The sequence below is a fragment of the Capra hircus genome, chromosome 12 (assembly GCF_001704415.2).
Source record: "Capra hircus breed San Clemente chromosome 12, ASM170441v1, whole genome shotgun sequence".
Taxonomy (NCBI): domain Eukaryota; kingdom Metazoa; phylum Chordata; class Mammalia; order Artiodactyla; family Bovidae; genus Capra; species Capra hircus.
In genome coordinates, this window is record NC_030819.1 from 61860543 (window position 1) to 61868896 (window position 8354).

Genomic DNA, 8354 nt, shown 5'->3' on the forward strand with positions numbered 1-8354 from the left:
GTCTGGGGAGGCCTTACAAATAGCTGTGAAAAGAAGAGAGGCAAAAAGCAAAGGAGAAAAGGAAAGATATAAGCATCTGAATGCAGAGTTCCAAAGAATAGCAAGAAGAGATAAGAAAGCCTTCTTCAATGCAAAGAAATAGAGGAAAACAACAGAATGGGAAGGACTAGAGATCTCTTCAAGAAAATTAGAGATACCAAGCGAACATTTCATGCAAAGATGGGCTCGATAAAGGACAGAAATGGGATGGACCTAACAGAAGCAGAAGATATTAAGAAGAGGTGGCAAGAATACACAGAAAAACTGTACAAAAAAGATTTTCACGACCCAGATAATCATGATGATGTGATCACTAATCTAGAGCCAGACATCTTGGAATGTGAAGTCAAGTGGGCCTTAGAAAGCATCACTACGAACAAAGCTAGTGGAGGTGATGGAATTCCAGTTGAGCTATTTCAAATCCTGAAAGATGATGCTGTGAAAGTGTTGCACTCAATATGCCAACAAATTTGGAAAACTCAGCAGTGGCCACAGGACTGGAAAAGGCCAGTTTTCATTCCAGTCCCAAAGAAAGGCAACGCCAAAGAATGCTCAAACTACCGCACAATTGCACTCATCTCACATGCTAGTAAAGTAATGCTCAAAATTCTCCAAGCCAGGCTTCAGCAATACGTGAACTGTGAACTCCCTGATGTTCAAGCTGGTTTTAGAAAAGGCCAAGGAAACAGAGATCAAATTGCCAACATCTGCTGGATCATGGAAAAAGCAAGAGAGTTCCAGAAAAACATCTATTTCTGCTTTATTGACTGTGTGGATCACAATAAAGCCTTTGACTGTGTGGATCACAATAAACTGTGGAACATTCTGAAAGAGATGGGAATACCAGACCACCTAACCTGCCTCTTGAGAAATCTGTATGCAGGTCAGGAAGCAACACTTAGAACTGGACATGGAACAACAGACTGGTTCCAAATAGGAAAAGGAGTACGTCAAGGCTGTATACTGTCACCCTGCTTATTTAACTTCTATGCAGAGTACATCATGAGAAACGCTGGACTGGAAGAAACACAAGCTGGAATCAAGATTGCCGGGAGAAATATCAGTAACCTCAGATATGCAGATGACACCACCCTTATGGCAGAAAGTGAAGAGGAACTAAAAAGCCTCTTGATGAAAGTGAAAGAGAGTGAAAAAGTTGGCGTAAAGCTCAACATGCAGAAAACGAAGATCATGGCATCTGGTCCCATCACTTCATGGGAAATAGATGGGGAAACAGTGGAAACAGTGTCAGACTTTATTTTGGGGGGCTCCAAAATCACTGCAGATGGTGACTGCAGCAATGAAATTAAAAGACACTTACTCCTTGGAAGAAAAGTTATGACCAACCTAGACAGTATACTCAAAAGCAGAGACATTACTTTGCCGACTAAGGTCCGTCTAGTCAAGGCTATGGTTTTTCCTCTGGTCATGTATGGATGTGAGAGTTGGACTGTGAAGAAGGCTGAGCGCTGAAGAATTGATGCTTTTGAACTGCGGTGTTGGAGAAGACTCTTGAGAGTCCCTTGGACTGCAAGGAGATCCAACCAGTCCATTCTGAAGGAGATCAGCCCTGGGATTTCTTTGGAAGGACTGATGCTAAAGCTGAAGCTCCAGTACTTTGGCCACCTCATGCGAAGAGTTGACTCATTGGAAAAGACTCTGATGCTGGGAGGGATTGGGGGCAGGAGAAGGGGACGACAGAGGATGAGATGGCTGGATGGCATCACTGACTCGATGGACGCGAGTCTGAGTGAACTCCAGGAGATGGTGATGGACAGGGAGGCCTGGCGTGCTGCAGTTCACGGGGTCGCAAAGAGTCGGACACGACTGAGCGACTGAACTGAACTGAACTGAACTGAACTGTCATACCTCATTATTTTTTTAAAGCAGTTTGTGGGATGATGTTTTGGGACTATGAATATCTTGTTTTCCAACAACTTTTCTCCTGATAGTTTTAGCCTCAAATGATTATTCTTATCTATATCAATTCCAACAATAGTGATTGGAGCAAGGTGATTTTTCAGTTCTGTAATTCTCAATACATCTCAATTTTTAATGTTCAGCAATATACCTGACTTTCAAAAGTAAGAACTCCCTAAGGGCAAGTGGAGGCTTCTCGGTGTGCTGAAAGTATAAATCTCCTAAATCTAATGTCACTCACAGACATGTCTGAATGCTCCACAAGAGAAGGAAGAACCACCTTGTTGTATTCTAGAATAAACATATATGGATAGAAGTTGTTGAGAGACTGTGGCCTTAGTCTGCTATTATAAAAGTTCAAAAGTCTGATGATCTGGCCATTAATATGGATGCTTCTGCCTCTGGAGAAGGTGATCAGAAAACATAATTTTAAAAAAAGGGATATTCATGCTGCTGCAGTTATAAATCATACATTTGCAATCAGGCAGTTCTCTTCTAGACATTTAATTTTGCTTTAGCCTTTTCTTCTCTGCCACATGCGGATCATATTCTAGATGAATTAAAATCTGCTGCAAATGGGTGTGGCATACACAAAGCCCTGTGACTCTTGGGGGATGAACCCTTGGTATGATGTGGGAGCCCGCATCATCCTCCGCTTATACCGTTTTTGTTTTGATGTGTATCATCAAACAGAGATGACTGTTTAATGTTCTTGGGCTTTCTGGTGTTGTACCTCTTGGAGAAAGATTATCACTACAGCGAATAGCCTGAATTTTCAAGCCAGCTCCTTCCCCAACAATAGGTCGCTGCTCTGGAACTTCAGCACCTGAGATGAAAGGAACTGCACTCAGCACATTTCAGCTCTCCCACCTGCAGTTGCCTTGCTCGTTTCTGGAATTTCTATCACAGCCCCCACAGCAGTCGTGCACACCTGACTCAGGTTATAAGGAGGCCCTCAGACTCTTGAAAGTCTAATCTTATTTCTCCTCTAACAGATGTTCTCCTGGAAGGACCAATCAAGCTGTGAAATAAAATGAATTGTTAGGAAACTAGAAGCATCTCTACCCTTCAAAAAAATAAAGCTTGCATAATGCAACTTCCTGACTTTTTTCTAGTTATTTCATATTTTGAATATTTAAATACCTGAAATTATTGTGGTTATTTGCTTCCTGTGGTGCAAACTCATGTTTTAAATACTTTATATTTATAAAAAATAAAAATTAAGACATATCATACTTATATTTTGATATCTTCAACATTTGACCCATTAACTTTTTTAAAAACGGTAATTTTTTTTAAAAGATCTAGTTAAAATGATATAAGTATTAACATGGAGAATTAACCTAAAGAGTGAAGATGGCCTTCCCCTTACAGACAGGTATTGCTGTCACATAGTGTGGGCTTAGGAAATTGAGAAACCTTAGGAAATTGTCAAAGAAATGGAAAAGCCCCCACCAGCTATATTCCCAATTCCCAGGCCCCTGTGTGCATACCATGGGCCTTCACTGAAAAAGACACAATTGACATTAGATAAGAAGTCACGCTATGCATTTGTCAGGATTCCATTGGCATTAACCTAACATACCAGATTTAAAAAAATCAACTTCATTGGCTCACAAAAGTGAAAAGTCAAGAGGCACATGTGGCAGGTTGAAGTCAGAAGTTCAAACAATATTATCTAGACTCTCTCTTTCCTTCCTCAGCCCTGCTTTCCTCTGTGTGTAGCTTCACCCTCAGACAGGCTTTTCTCCAGCACCAAGAATGGTCACCACCTACTCTCCACCTACCTAGTCCTTAGAGGCAGAGATTTCAAAGTAAAAAAAAAAAAAAAACACAAGCTGCTCTCACCTGGCATCTATACTGTTAGTGAAAACAAGTTTTTATACATGATAAACTATAATTTAAAAGGAAACTAAAACAGTCTGCTCATCAACTATTTGTATTTATATTTGCTAACAGGAGAAGACTTTTGAGGAGGTGGCAGTTGATGGCAGAGGGGAGCAAGAAAGGCACACTTTGTTTCATTTTACTTTTTGTCACACCACGCAGCCTGCTGGATCTTGTTCTCCAACCAGAGGCTGAACATGCATGCTGGTGGAGTCTTAACCACTGGACTGCCAGGGAAGTTCCTAAGAAAGGTACACTTTGGATGGTGCATTATTCTCTCTACATTATCTTCACCTTTTGGAGAGTTTGTGATTATCTTGTACTGAATATAGCACAGAAAAATCTCTTTAGTGCAAAATTATGGGTAAACTTAGTAGTGCTTCAAAATGCAAAAATAGTGCACATGTAAAGCAAGATCCTTCCACCTCAATTCTCTTACAGAGAACAGTTTTGAATTCACCAAAAGTGTGAAGTTCACACTTGTTCTTTTGATATCCTCCGACTATGAACTGTTGTGTCAATTGATGAATATGTTTTTGCCTGAAATGGATATAAAATATAACTGTATTTAGTGTGCAATTGGGTAAAAACACATAAGTCAGGAAAAAAAGGGAGTAACTGTCCAAAAAGTGGTAGAATCTTTCAAGATTTATTAACTGAGCAGAAAAATTATGTGGAGTAAGTATATATTTGAAGCATTTATGACTGAGATTCTTCCAGTTGATGGAAGATGTAAATCCTTAGGTTCTAGAAGCACAAAGATCCTTAGGCAAGACAAATCAAGGAAATGCATACTCAGACATTTCACAGGGAAACTGCAGAACACCAAAGACAAGCAGAAAGTTTTAAAAGCAGCCGGAGAGAGAAGACAAACAATTTACAAAAGGACAACAGTTAGGCTGACAACTGACTTCTCAACAGCAATGACAGAATCCAGAAACAGTGGAATAATACCCTCAGAGTTCTGAGAGAAAATAACTGCCAATCTAAAACATATACCCAACTAAATCATACTTTAAGAATGAGAATGAAACAAGAACAGTTGAAACAAACAACTGAGAATGTTTTCAATCTACTCTCACTAAAAAAATACTTTTTTAAAGGGTAAACTTCAAAAAGAGAGAATGCAAGATTCAAGAAGAAGCTATTTGAGGAATACCTGAATTTTAAAATTTACTTGTGCATTTCTTATAAATCAATTAGTACAGTATTTGCCCTCCTTGTTATGCTGTTAGTAACCTATACATGCCCATCTTTCCTTTGCCTTGTTTACTCCACATTAAAGCCTGGCAGTATTTCCTCAGCAGCATAAAAAACTAGTTCACCAGCACTTTTCAGGTTTATGATTGTGTCATGTTTGCTACTGTTTCATTGGAGAGAGCAAGTTGCACAGACGTCAGAGCCCATGTGAGAGAAGACTATCTGAGGGTGTGGACAGAGGGAATCATGAACAATGTGAGGGTCACTGCTGCAACATTCTCCTACCTTGTGCAACACGGACCCCATGATCTTGGCTCAGGTATCTGAGGTTCTACAGGATTTGGACCAAAGACCTTGGTACACAGCTGTATCTAATGTTTTTTCTTTCTTCATTCTAGAAGGATGGAGCCAGCCCACAATACTGAAAACATTTCAGTCTCTACACAGTAGACCCTCACATAGTAATGCCAGAGCCAGTGAGTAGAGGGACTGTGTGTTAAGTCTTCTGAAGCCCTTAAAAAACTGCAAACTGCGTCAGACCTTTGGCACACAGCTTCTCAAACCACTTGTAATTGGGAGTGGAGAGGGCAGAAAGATACATCTCCTAATGTGTGTATGCTAAGTCGTTCTTTGCGGCCCCAAGAACTGTAGCCCACCAGGCTCCTCTGCCCACGGAATTTTCCACGCAAGAATACTGGAGTGGATTGCCATTTCCTCGTCCATGGGATCTCCAGGGATGGAACCCGGGTCTCTTGTGTCTCCTATATTGGCAGGAAGATTCTTTACCTCTAGCACCACCTGGGAAAGTCGATATCACCTAGTAACAACGCTAATTAAATAAAAGTGTTGACCTTTTGAAGACAAGACAGTACAGTGGATGGGTATGCTGGAGATTTTATTCCCTACATTCTCTTCCCTGCCTTGTTCTATGTCAGCACAGGCAACAAGGGACACTTTGCTTGAGATTCACAAGGCAGAAGTGAAGCAGGGGCCATCTTTTTATGCTCAAAAGGTTGGGGCAGAGCACAGGACACTCAAGCACATCATCTCACCTGGCTGATGGGGGCCAGAGTGGGGCCCACAACATTCAGCGCCCATAGGATCCTTCCTCAGCTTCTCCAACTTTCAAGCCAGGTGCAGGTTTTTCCTCCTTGACAAAGGACACCATCACCTCCTACAGGACAGCCTCGTCCTGGGTGGAGGCTTGGAGGCAGGAAGTGACCAATATGCATCCTAGCCCTTCCCTGGGGGCTTCAGTTGAGCCTTGCATGTTTCAGTTCACATCCATCTTCCCTTTCCGGCCCCCTACCCCCTGCTCCCTGCATGCCATGCTCTAGCACCAGGTACAGAAACATCGACTTAGACTTTCTAGTTAGCTACGACAATGATATAAGGGCAATGTATTTGTTATCTATGGCTGAACAACAAACTACCTCAAAACAATAGAAACACTTACAGTTTCACACAGTTTTGGTGGACCAGCAATCTGGCAGTGGTTTAGTTGGTGCTTCTGTCCCATGAGGCTGCAGTTAAAATGGCAGCAGTGGTCTGCAATCTTTTCCTCTGAAGGCCAGGTAACAAATATTGTCAATTTTGTGGGCCGCAGAGTCTGTGTTGCAACTACTCAACTCTGCTGTGAAGGGGCAAGAGCAGCCATGGATAATACATGTACAAATGGTTGTGGCTGTACCCCAGGATAGCTTTATTTACAAAAATAGGTAGCAGGCTGGTTGGTGTGTGAAGTCAGTAGGCCAATGCCTGATCCAAAGGTTTAACTGTGGCAGAGGTATCTGCTCCTAGAATGGTTCATTTGGCAATCTGTTGCTGGCCTCTGGCAGGAGACAGTCCCTCATCTCTCCTGCTCAAATGTCCCCACAAAAGCCTGCTTCCCCCAGTGAGAGACCCAAGAGAATAGGCAGAAGCAGCCATGTCCTTCTGGCCTTGAAAGTCACATGTTATCACTTCCACTACATTCTGTTGCTCATATGGACCAAGATTAGTAGATTGTGGGAGTGGTTTACACAAGGGCACAAATACCAGAGATCATTGAGTGGGCTACCTTGAAGTCTGGCTACTATATAACCAATTCCCTAAGATAAATAATACCCACACTGGTTTTGTTTCTCTGGTCTTATCTCAACTGATATGAGCTATATAACAGTATAAACTTTAGATGCTAACAACAACAACAACAACAACAACAGAACAGTCAATATGAAAACTGACTCATAACAGTCCAAGTGAATTTGAAATTAATTCTAAATGCCTGTACATAGACATGCTTTGTAAAAAAAAATTAATTAATATAAAATCCCGCAAATATCCAAGTAGAAAGCAGGAAAAGCAGCTTTACTTAAAGGAATCAAAATTTAGATGCTTGCCCCAGACTTCCCTGCAACACTGAGTTCCTAAAGATAATGGTGAATTTGTGAAGATTTGGGCTTCCCTAATAGAAAAACATCTATTTCTGCTTTATTGACTATGCCAAAGCCTTTGACTGTGGGGATCAAAATAAACTGGAAAATTCTGAAAGACATGGGAATACCAGACCACTCGACCTGCCTCTTGAGAAACTTATATGCAGGTCAGGAAGCAACAGTTAGAACTGGACATGGAACAACAGACTGGTTCCAAATAGGAAAAGGAGTATGTCAAGGCTGTATATTGTCACCCTGCTTATTTAACTTCTATGCAGAGTACCTCATGAGAAACGCTGGGCTGAAAGAAGCACAAGCTGGAATCAAGATTACTGGGAGAAATATCAATAACCTGAGATATGCAGATGACACCATCCTTATGGCAGAAAGTGAAGAGGAACTAAAAAGTCTCTTGATGAAAGTGAAAGAGGAGAGTGGAAAAGTTGGCTTAAAGCTCAACATGCAGAAAGCTAAGTTCATGGCATCTGGTCCAATCATTTCATGGAAATAGATGGGGAAACAGTGTAAACCGTGTCAGACTTTATTTTTTGGGGCTCCAAAATCACTGCAGATGGTGACTGCAGCCATGAAATTAAAAGACACTTACTCCTTGGAAGGAAAGTTATGACCAACCTAGATAGCATATTAAAAAGCAGAGATATTACTTTGAAAACAAAGGTCCATCTAGTCAAGGCTATGGTTTTTCCAGTGGTCATATATGGATGTGAGAGTTGGACTGTGAAGAAAGCTGAGCGCCGAAGAATTGATGTTTTTGAACTGTGGTGTTGGAGAAGACTCTTGAGAGTCCCTTGGACTGCAAGGAGATCCAACCAGTCTATCCTAAAGAAGAACAGTCCTGGGTGTTCATTGGAAGGACTGATGCTAAAGCTG